This window comes from Abramis brama (genome assembly GCF_963993115.1).
Source record: "Abramis brama genome assembly, chromosome: 15".
NCBI lineage: Eukaryota > Metazoa > Chordata > Actinopteri > Cypriniformes > Leuciscidae > Abramis > Abramis brama.
The window spans coordinates 17,486,943-17,499,630 of NC_139977.1; the positions used below are offsets into that span (position 1 = coordinate 17,486,943).

Sequence of the window (12,688 nt, forward strand, 5' to 3'; positions counted from 1 at the left end):
TTTCTTTCTCTCTTTCCCCCCAATGTACAATATAGTGTCCGCTTTTTTTTTTTAGAAAGCCCGAAAATGCCATTGCTGGAAGCATGCGATTGATATTTTTCTATTGTGTTTGGAATTATGTGAATGGGCTGCAGTTGGTGCTCGAAGATCTTTCGTCGATCACTTTTTAATTCAAACTGAGGTTTTAATTCACGTCTCATCTTGAATTTAAGACGCTCTTTTCTTAAGATCAGTCTCGCCTCGAGTCTACAACTTGATTGGATTGTGGGTGTTTATGTTAGTTTTTTGTATTGTTTGAACTGTCAAATCAAGAACAACACCGCTGTACAGCGCGCGCGCATCACCGCTGCTCCATGGAGACATGAGTCGCGCGCACCGAGCTCATTCACTGTGAATTAAACCGAACTACAGCAAGTCAACAGCGAGTGTCCACAGGAATCCACGCACCGTCACCGTAAGTACGAATTTACTCACCACCTCACATTACAATGCAACTAATACAGTATTATTTGCTCTTACCAACCTGACTGTAGGTTTAATACACAAAGAAAGCGAACTGATTGCAACAAATGAGTAATATACGTGCATCCTCCTCCATGTTTTCAGGTTACTTGATGTCAGACGATTCTATGAAACGAAACTCCCACGTTCAAATATCTCATATTTATTCAAGACATTTTTTATTTCAACCTGCGTAATTTTTTTTCAGGTACAAAGTTGCGTGTCATATTTCACAGTCCATACAGGAGCCACCCAACAAAATGAACCTCTGTTAACGTACATTTGTCTGTCAGAGCAGGTAAGATTGACTTTACTCTTGTACTAAACCGGTTCAATTGAGTTACTATTATCTGCGTACGTAGCTGTCATTCTCTCTTAAATGTTTTCTAGTTACCCCGCATAACTAGTAGAACATAGTTTTCATACTGGCTGTGAATACATAGCAGGCACAGTTCTCATGGAAACGCTCTCCGACTCTCACTACAGAGGCAGCCCACCTGTTTCAGATAAACATAGAATATGATATGCCAGTATGCTGTGGTATGTAGGGAAGCCCTCAGTTTCCACATGCAATGCATTGACTGAGATAAAAAAAATTATATACCCATGTGGGGTAGAAATGAGACGTAAATGAAAATGTTCCCCTCTACTCTGGGCAGGTTTACTTCTCTTCCACAGTGTTTGCGCGATGCGTAAGAAACCTCTAGCTGATTTTGGCATGTTTTTCCTCTTTTTTGTACAGGAGTGTGCTGCTTTTTTTTGTTGTTGTTGCTTTGAAGTATTCTTAAAAGGATAATTCACTAAAAAAAATTAATTCTGTCATCTTTTACTCATTCTCATGTTGTTCCAAACCTCTATGACTTTCTTTCTTATGCAGAACAGAGATAACAGACATTCTTCACAATTTCTTATTTTGTGTTCAGAAGAAGGAAGAAAGTCATGCAAGTTTTGATGAGTAAACGATGACAGTATTTTTGGGTGAAGTAACATATAAGCAAATTTAACAGATGGTCATTTTGACAAACAGAGGATTTGATACGCATTTGATAGACCTGCTCTCATATGACACACGAAATGCCATCCTCACAAGGGAAATCAATTACGCCTTTAATTTCCTTTGTTATATAATTATACCGCAACAAAACAGACTGTAGGCAAATTATACTCCTGCAGCTTGTGTTTCAAATCAGTCCTGTCCATTTTCACTTAGGTCAATGTGAAATTGTCTGAAATATGTAATTTTGTACAATAGCAATGCATGTGGTAAAAAAAAACATCATGCGATCAGAACTATATATATCATGTTTTATTGCTGAAGGTTTGATTTAGCTTCAGTCAGGTCTGGCTGAATCTCTCTAGTTGTAAACCGCTATGTGTTCTCCTGTTGTAGCTCTTGGTTTCAATGGCATTATTTCTTTTCCCCTAATGCCTGGAACCATTACTCACAGCTTGAGCTAATCTTAATGTTTCTGGCGAACTGAAAATAATCCTACTCTTGCTAAAGGCGGAATTTAGAAAGTGGTTTGTTTCTACTGCTGCTGCTCCTTTCATTATGTGGCGTGTCTGAATATTTGTACATCCTCTTGCTCGGAAAGCTCCGGAAGACGTGAATTATGTCGGCCAAGATTTCAAAGCTCATTTTAGTTGCAAGCATGAGTTTCCATTGGATTGTAAAGCCTGCAAGTCTGTCCAGAGAGCTCCATATGTGGCACAAGAATTATGTGTGTGACTGTCTGCAACACATCCAGAAAATTGGATGTTCAAACCTTTTTTTTGTGTGCAGGCTTAAAGTTCTGTTTTAAATCTGAGGTTCTTTTAGTGCACTTGTGTTTATATCTACCGGTCGTCTATGTTTTATCCCTTCAGTATCACCCTCCTCAGTGAGAATCCAAAGCCTCCAAACGGCATTCTTCTCGCTTCCACCTACAGCTCAACCACCATTATTAAAGTAGAGCCAGGGGCCCATCACTAAAGCCTTCATATTTCACCCCAGTCCACAGCTCGCCTGCTCTCACAAATGATTAGCACTGTAAAATCCAGCCAAGTGAACCATTAAAATACCTTGCCCTTCTCAAGTCTCTCTGCGCAATTGAGGTAAGCAAGCTCTGTCAAGGTGTGTTATAGATAATATAAATATGTAGCCTTAATATGAGATATTTTTGTCTGTAGCTTTTTCCTCAGTCCTTTTAGAGCAGGGTTGTCCAATCCTGCTCCTGGAGGGCCACTGTTCTGCAGAGTTTAGTTACAACCCCAATTAAATACACCTGAACCAGCTAATCAAGGTCTTAGACATCATCTGAAATCTCACCCTATACCTTCATTCACTATTCTTTACATTAGTCCACTATTATATTTGAGGGAGTGAATGAAAACGAGCGAGTGAATTCGGACACTGAGTGGGACACTGAAAGGGCTGCCGCATTTGCATAGTTTGTGCTTGCTGTTTAATAATCATTTGAAACTTTGCAAACTGGCTGATCCAGTCATGGAAACTATGTATAAACCTTAATTAAACAATTCAATAATAAATTAAAAAGCAATTTATACTGTATGATATTATGCATTGGACTAGTGGTTTGGAAAATAGATGGATGGATGATTCAGCTGTGGCCGCCATCTTCTGGTCAGACGCGGAATTCATTCGGTGCTCGACTCTCACAGTGCATCATAGGTGTTCTCTAGCTGTTGAGCGTGCATTGGTTGTACACTCGTCATTGCAGTGCATTGTGAGATTGAATGAGTGTACTTGATAATGTCCACTATGTTTTCGGACACCATTACAAATGACCGACAAATGTCCGATCAAATAGTGCCCTATTTAAGGGTATAGGGGGCGATTTTGGACACAGCCCTAGAAACTTCCAGGGCAAGCTGGAGCTAAACTCTGCAGGGCAATGGCCCTCCAGGAGCAGGTTTGGACACCCCTGTTTGCACCTGGTATTAAAGGTTTAGTTCACCCAAAAATGAAAATTCTGTCATAAATTACTCACCCTCATGTCATTCCAAACCCGTAAGACCTTTGTTCATCTTCGGAACACAAATAAAGATATTTTTGATGAAATCGGAGAGCTCTCTGACCCATCCATAGACTGCAATTTAATTACCACTTTCAAGGCTCAGAAAGGTAGTAAAGACATCGCTAAAATGGTCCTTGTGACTAATGTGGTTCAACCTTTAATTTTATGATGTGAAAACTTTTTGTGCATAAAAACAAACAAAAATAACGACTTTATTCAACAATTTCTTCTCGTCTGTGTCAGTCTCCTACGCTGTTCACGTTGTAAATACAGTGCAGCGCTTCCGAGTTCCACGTCAGAACGCTGGCTCATTATTGGCCGATGCTGTTCACGTGATCTTCGTTATTTTTGTTTGTTGTCTTTACTACCTTTCTGGTCCTTTTAACCCTTTAAGATGCGTTTTGCTCGATCGGATCACAAGTGGGAAGTAGACAACGCTAAATACAGGTGTAAACGGGGTCTAAAACGTTTTGAGCTTGTCCACTTTCGACCACTTCTAGAGGTAGTCAAAAACGCATTCGACCGGATTGCTATTTTGGTGTAGACGCTTATTTTTTTTATTTTGGTGAATGCATTCAGACTTCCGCAAAAGACCGCCTACTCTCCATCGCCTACTGACTTAATGCGTAAACATCATGGGAAACCCGCTAGCCAGATGGTATTTAAACTTTGTCGACTAAAGACCCAAGTTTAGTTTGAAGATGAAAAACGTACCAAGCGCAATGTTCTCTCACCATTCCTGATTTCGGCTTGGTCTTGCAGCTGTCAGAGCAGAAACGAAAGCTGCTGCTCTCCGTATGTTTTTCAGTCGGCGCGTTCATATATAAATTGCGTGAGGTCATTTGTCCATTAGATCTAAAAATCTGAAAAAGCCCATACATTTATTTACCCCCCATAGGCCTTCCCCTCGCATAAATCAGGATTTCTTCGACAGAAGTGGTGACAAAAGAGACACCAGTTGTAAACGAGGATGTGTCTCCCTCGTCTACTTGTGGTCCGATCGATCAAAACGCAATACCAGGTGTAAACAGGGCCTTTTGTTTGCTTAAAATCTGTTATAAAATGTAGTGAGCTACATCACAAGGGGACTATACTAAATACAGGTGTAAACGTGTTTTAAAATGTTTTGAGCTTGTTCATTGTGACCATTTCCAGAGGTAGTCAAAAACGCATTCAACTTTCGTAGAGTATAGTTGAACTTAAGAGTGCTTTTTTGACACACTTAAGTAATGTAATTTCATAATTACTTCTGTTGTCTTTGAAATATGGTTAAAGTGTTCTGCCAAATTTATTGACATGCATATGGTAAACTAAAGTAAACTTAAATGTCATTTCTATTGAAACTTGTATGTTATGTATTTAAAATGTTTGTAATTACACATTTGTAATGCTGAAGTTGCAATTTAATACATTTAAAATATATTAACTTTAAATGTAATAGCGAATAACACACTACAGTTCAATTATAATCAAGTACTTTACATGTGCTTTAGTATGTTAGTCAACACATCAAAATAAGCGCACTTCTTTAAAGCATGACAAGATTATTAAAGCATAATGATTCAATATGTACTTTAAAGGGATACTCTACCGTTTTTTCATATTAAACTGTTATTCCCTTATCTAAGACGAGTTGATACATACCTCTCTCATCTCAGTGCGTGCACTTAATCGCTCTAGCGCGCGGTGACACTTTGAAAGCACTTAGCTTACCCCAGTATATTCAGTAGTATCTAGCAGCAATGAATTTAGAAGTGAACACATCAACGTTTTCCCTATTTAAAAACAGTTACACGAGTAGAGTTCTGTCAATAGTGGAAAGAGGATCAGGCGTGACTTTTTACTGCGCCAGTCGAAGTACTTCCAAAAGTGCTATTACGCCATACGTTATAGTTATCCTTTTTAACCCGCTTAGAAAAGCGCCACGTTTTATTTTGTGTCACCATACTTGGTCGTATAACTACTCGTGTAACTGTTTTTAAATAGGGAAAACGTTGATGTGTTTGGTCACTTCTAAATTCATTGCTGCTAGATACCACTGAATATACTGGGGTAAGCTAAGTGCTTTCAAAGTGTCACCGCGCGCTAGAGTGATTAAGTGCACGCACTGAGATGAGAGAGGTATGTATCAACTCGTCTTAGATAAGGGAATAACATAGTTTAATATGAAAAAACGGTAGAGTATCCCTTTAAAGTATACCGTTTAATTTGACATTATTACAAAGCTCTCTTAATACAAAGTTGCATAATTAAGATCTTTTGGAACAACATTCACGTCACGTGCATATGTGTAAAATACTTCCTCTGTTGCCATATACCTCACCGGGTTATTTGGCCATATGGCAGGTTGAATACAGACCATTGTGCATACCTACACAATGTATGCAAAATATGTTCCTTTCACTATTCAGGAGTGCCTCTTCATAGCAAGACTCATGATCAAAAGAAATGTCTGAAGACCCTAGAGAAGGAGGTGATGCTAAAGAAGCTACAAAAAGTAAAAACATTGCTAAGGACCTGTGGCCAGTTAGAAAATGTGTACCTGAAGATTACACAAACACCATTCACAAAGTAAAATTGCTACAGCAACAGTCCTCAAAGAGGTTGCAAAAAACAGCATGGCAAGAATGAATGAGTACACTCATGTTTCTGCTCAGATTGTATACATCTTTCACCTTTGCTAAAGAAAGAAGGAGCTGCACAAGACACAGAGAGGTCACTTGGGACAAAAAACAAGGAGGAATCCACAGCTCTCCTAAAGAAAACTCTTGCCTGTCTCAAATTTGCCAAAATGTTTGGCAAAAGCAAAATACTTCCAACAAAAGCACCTCATTCCAGTCACATAACATTGGCTGTACTAAATGGGATCTCTAGCTTTTAAGATTCTGGCAGCATGTAATTAGGAAATTTATTTAAAACTGTTCATGTAGAGTCTGTTCATGCCGAGAAACTTGAACCACAGAAAGTGGATTAGGCGTATATAAGGTTTAAAATAAAGCTGAAGTGTATAATTTCTACTCTGCTAATTGGACAAATATATATATATATATATATATATATATATATATATATATATATATATATATATATATATATATGAAGAGTTCAGATGCAAAAGCCTCTAAGTGCCATTTTAAATTTTCTTCTAGAATGATCATTTTTATCAGGCTCGTATATTTAAGTTCATTAATTTCACTTAAATGACAATTCATAGGTCATTTTCATTGCCATTTAAGTGAAATTACTGAACTTAAATATACGAGCCTGATAAAATCATTCTAGAAGAAAATTTCAGATGGCACTTAGAGGCTTTTGCATCTGAACTCTTCATATATATATATATATATATATTCTTTGTCTTTTATTGTTTATCAAACAGGTAGTCCCATCCTAAACTTGCACCCATGGACCAATCAGGTTGCAACTCTGTTTGGTGCATAAATTGCACACTTCACTACATTGTTGGACTCACATTTTAGAATAAATTAATGTAGGTCTACTACTACTAATTACTAAATGCATATTTATTTAAAAATCTTTTTTTACATATTTTATTTTAATACAGGTATATTATACATGTATCTACTTTATATACATGTTAATGCTTTACATAAATCTACATTATATAAATAAAATATAATGCAACATAGTTTTATATTATATATTTTCATTCATTTATATGCTTTGTCTCACCAGCTGTTTTATATTTATTATATATTTTATTTTTAATATATATTTATATACTTAATATTATATAAATAATGTAATATAATTCAAGAATTTTTATTTATAAAAATTTAAATGCTCATATCACCTCTGCAGTTGGTTGTATGGTGTTTATATATTCTCTGCCCAGGAAACATCAAATTGGTTCACTGATATGATCAGCCTCATACAATATATATCAAGACCTCCATCACTATTAATAATTGCTGTTTGTAAGTGTCTCGGCTAATGTAGCAATATAATTCTGGATGTGAGGAAAATGCCTTTGATCCACCTCTTTCTTTTCAAAAGGTGCCAGCCCTCATCCAGGAACTTCAATTTAGATTTAATATCAGCACGCTGTTTTGCTTGTAGCATTTGTGACGCAGGGAATGGGGTTTGTAGGGTGTCTCTGCAAAGATGCTGATGATAACTTCTCATAGGTTTCTGCTAATTATTTGCATTTTGAAGTTGCTTCATGAGGCTTATCCTCTCTCTATCCTTTCTCTCCTGCTTTCCCTTGTCCTTCCTTCCTTCCTTCCTTCCTTCCTTCCTTCCTTCCTTCCCTCGTTCTGTTTATAATCATGCATATTTTAAGCAAACCTACTTTCGGTTGCTTGACTGTGACGTTTGTGTTTGTACATCCTGTAATGAGTGCTAAAACTGGGTAATTAAATAATAACATTAATCAAATACAGTTTGACTCATTGGGACTTTGGGAGTTATCCAAAACAAACATTCCAGAGAGCGCTGCTATAATTGTGGACTAGTTATTGTGTCCCATTCATCAAAGACTAGCTAGGCAATTGGATTTTACAAAAAAAACAAAACAACTTTTGCTCCTCTAGTGTTAACAGTATTTATATCTACTGCATTTGTCATTTTATTATTCAGCTTTTAGAGTATTTAAATACCTTTCTAACCTGTTATATTTATGCTGGCCAGTTTTACACCCATAATTTCATTACACTATCAGGAGAAATGGTAAAAAGAAATGTTCCTGTATGGTTAGAATTGTTTTGTTTACAGTTACACGCATATTACAAAGTAGTATATACAATATGCTTTGTAATATGTGACCATGGCAAATTGTAAGAAGGTCTGGTGCTGTAGTCGCTGTCCGGGGTGCTAAATCTACATTAAAGGGTTTGTTCAACCAAAAATGAAAATTCTCTCATTAATTACTCACCCTTATGTTGATCCAAACCCGTAAGTCTTTTGTTCATCTTCGGAACACAAATGAAGATCTTTTTAATGAAATCTGAGAACTTTCTGTCCCTCCAATGACAGCTGTGCAACTACCACTTTCAAGCCCCAGAAAGGTAGTAAAGACATCATAAAAGTAATCCATGTGACTCTAGTGGTTTTATGAAGCAACGCAAGTGCTTTGTTTGCTCAAAAATCAGAAAAGTAGGACAGAAAGTTCTCATATTTCATTAAAAAGATATTAAATTTGTGTTCCAAAGATGAACGAATGTCTTACGGGTTTGGAACAACATGAGGGTGAGAAATTAATGATAGAATTTTTGGGTGAACTAACCCTTTAATATGGTGAAATGATTCTGAAACAATTCTCATTAGAATTAGTTTATGTTGCTCAAGAGTAAAAACAAGTCTCTGATAACACTTTATTAGTGTCCTTGTTACATAATGTTACATGTACTTACCATAGGAATAACAGTAAATCATGCATAATTACATGCAACTAACCCTCAACCAAATCCTAATCCTACCCTAACCCTATAGTAAGTACATGTAGTTGCTTAATATTACTCAGTACTTAAATATATAATTACACTGTAACAATGACACCTAAAAATAAAGGGTTACACTTTATTTTAAGGTGTCGTTGTTACAGTGTAATTAGACATTTAAATACTGAGTAATAATAATTAACTACATGTACTTACTGTAGGGTTAGGGTACGATTGAGTGCTAGTTGCATGTAATTATGCATATTTATAGTTATTACTATAGTAACTACATGTAACATATGTAACAATGACACTGTAAAATAAAGTGTTACCAAATAAAGTGTAACCAAGTTTCTCAAAGGAAATTCTTCCAGATTTGCCAACGGTTTGGATTTGCTCTTTTGTATTGAAGGTTGTGTAAGGTGATTGGTCTCAAAGCTTTTTTGGGCTTTGTGTAACTGTTGCAACAGGCTGATGAGGAACAGTTTGAATGATAAGTAAATACCTCATATGAGACACGTCAGTGCAAATACTTTTACACTGGGTCGTATGAACAAGGGAATTGAGGAGCCCAATGATTCCTACCTGCAGATTAATAAGTGCAAATTAAATCTGAATTCTTCAAAGAATAAGCACTGTGATGTTGTTTTCTATCACTTCATTTTCATTCAATCCTCCTCTCTATCCCCATGATGGCATGCTAAAGGTTTTTCAGATGGAATAGGGGGCTTTTGTGCTCCCCTGTCTATTCCACAGCATGAATGTAAATTAGGAGGTGGAACAGGTTTTTGGACCCTTTTTCTTTTCTTCTTTCATGGACAGTGGTGCTGGAATTATGGGAAAATGTTCACACTTGACTTGACACCTTCAGTGGGTTTTCTCACAATTCCTGATAACCAAACAGAAGAATTCACATGACAGCAATGGACACATACTGTCTTTTATTGAGAAACGATTTTTTTGGACAAACTCTGTCCGGTGTAGATGTGCATGTTTCAAAAATGAATAAGCACCACTGGTGTGAAATCAGATTCTACAAGGTTAATCAGGATTCATTATCAAATATACTTGTTTTCATTATAAAAATACTTCGATAAAGCAATATTATACGAACAAGAATGCTGTATTTACATGTGCAGAGATTACAGCACTAATACAGGTGTGATTATTGCTTATTAACCACGGTATTTTTTTATAACTGCCTTTTATTAAGGGACGTACATTTTAGACACAATATTGACACTTACAGTCATTTGTCTGTTTTTGCTCCACTAATGAAAATACTTCTAAACGAAGAATTAGCTCTTATCTGTCTCCAAAATGAATGAGTTTTTGAGTGAATGGATTCAGTTGATTGATTCAGTTATTTACTAATAAAGACTGTGGCTGTGTTTGAAATTGCTTGGTCCCTGATTAGGTACTTCTTTGGAATAAGTTCTTTGCGGCTGTGAAAAAAAGTATATGCTATGCTCTATGTAGTATGAATGCGTATAGCATGAATGTAATACATTCAACATATTGCCATTGTCATGTGACCTACCAGCGTCATTTGCTTCCCTTCACTTCAAAAAGTGTCCATTGGATGTGCCTACTATTGTGCCTACTATTTTATGAATACTGTGAATTTAGACATACTACTCTTTTCACATACTGTTTTGTTACCTCATTCCTTAATGTATAAGTGTGTCTGAACAAATCAGTTGAGTAAATGATTCATACACACATATAAAATCAGTCACCTACTGGTGTAACAATGTAACCTGCAAAAAGAAAATCCCCACCACTAATGCACAAACTGACAGTCTGTCTGGAACAAACACAGATAAACGGTGTGATAAAAACAGTGAAAAGTCCCAGTGCTGTTGGACTAAATATCACACCACCTGACCAATCAAATTTGAGAAGTGTTGTATATAAAATACATCACTACAGATGAGAAAATGCCAGTCTGTCTTAACACATGAGCAAATTCTTCCTGACACAATCTTACAAAGTATCTGAAAATAGAGCCAGTCGAAATGCTTGGCCATGTGTAAATGAGCTCACACTGGCTCTAGTGATGTGTAATTGCACAATTAAACTTAAGACACTAAAAGAAAAAAGGTGAACCAGATCCAGACTGTGTGAATGTTATCATTGGGAGATTTGGCAGCAAACCGTGGCATGTTGGTCTATGAATGATTGATTGTGAATGGAGAGAGGGTCGCCTTGTGGGGGCTTGTGGGTATACGGCCTCATCTACACTGTCACACCATGAGACAAGCAGAGAGGGTGCCTGGGGCAAATGTCACTAAGTGGAAAGGAGCTAAGACTGGAGGAATAAAGAGACACAGGCATTATTTTTGGCTGGCAAATGCCATATGTTGCCTGTTGAGGGTCCACAGTAGGCGACCTTTCCAGAGTTCCCATGGTTGAAATGAGAAAGATGACAGGTGCAGGAAATTGGTTTTAACGAGAATGAAACTATTCACCCAGCAGAAAATGCCATCCACAGGAACCGACTCTGAGGCGATAGATCGGTCATGCAAGACCAACTTGAGGAAGACATTGATTTGCCAATGGCTCGTCAATAGAAATATTACATGACAACATTGACCATTTATTGCTTTGTTGATGGATCTGGCTCTGAATAGACTATGGCATACATGTCATTAAAAATCACTAGAAACTTCATCTGGCCCACCTTAAAGTTTAACGCGTCTCGCCTGAAGGGGTTGAAGCTTGGCTGGTTAGCATTGGACCAGTTAGCCTCTGCTGTCAGATGCCATACACACCATCTGGACCCAAAATGCATCATTTTCCATTGACTGACATTTGAAAGTAGCAAAATAAGCATATAAATCACAGATATGTCTTCCTTTCATTTCAAGGGCTGTTAAAAGTGTTACATTCCATTTTTCCCCAATTGCTTTTCAAATCACAGTTTATTTTGTTTGGAATTTTATATTTAGATGATTCATTTTCTTAGTTTCCTTTAGTTTTCACTTTATCATTGTTAGGTTCCTGAGATTTAAAGTTTCAGTTCATTTAGTTTTCATTGCAGTTTTTGATAACGAAAATCTTGTGGTGCCATCAACACCGTATCAGCATTGTTGTGATGTCATTCTCCTGTGGCTCCAATGTGATCAGTCACATGACATTTACAGCTCAGGTGATTGGATTAACAATGTCTAGTCATGTGCTAAGTAATTTAGCCCTCATTTGTCTCACCAATAGCAAACAGTTATGCTATAAAGCATATTTGCTTTTAACCACACCATACCATTAACCAAAGATCTGTACTGTTCCACACCGAGGTGCACCATCAATCATTCTCACAAACCGTACAGAGCTCCTGCTTACTCTGCTACAGCCCTGCTTATTATGTATTTAAAGCATTGGATGACTCCCTGCTGGTTTAGGCCCGTCGACTTCCCTCCTGTCAAAGCCACCAGGAGAGTGATGAATGCTTTATGGAGAGCGAGAGGCTACTTGAACTACTGCGATCTGGATAAACCCGCAGCGCAAAAAGGTGTGCTCACACATATGCCGTGTTTATTTGACTGTCCATCGTTAAGAATACAGAGGGCGTGTGAGCAATGTTGCACGTTTCATGAATATTGATGCGTACGTGGACACGTGGGCGGCGTATTGAGAGAGCGCTACATGACTGTTGTTAATATGCAGGGATCTGAGGGTGGGAGAATCTTCATGTTTTTTTGCAGTCCACAGGAGAGGAGGCTGACCCATTTAAATGGCAGATTCGACGCGTGTGGTGCCTCACAATAGGGT

General features: G+C 37.4%; 1 protein-coding gene across 2 annotated transcripts in view; it reads left to right on the top strand.

Moving 5' to 3' along the window:
- Nucleotides 1–357: 357 nt before the first annotated feature.
- slc8a4a (solute carrier family 8 member 4a) overlaps nt 358–12,688 on the top strand; it is a 60,531-nt gene continuing 48,200 nt past the window's right edge. The window contains exons 1-2 of one of the 2 annotated variants that reach the window (XM_084136293.1): nt 358–454; nt 710–799. The gene's annotated coding sequence lies outside the window, so the exon portion shown is untranslated. The remainder of the gene's footprint in view (nt 455–709; nt 800–12,688) is intronic. The other variant, XM_084136292.1, reaches the window with a different exon arrangement.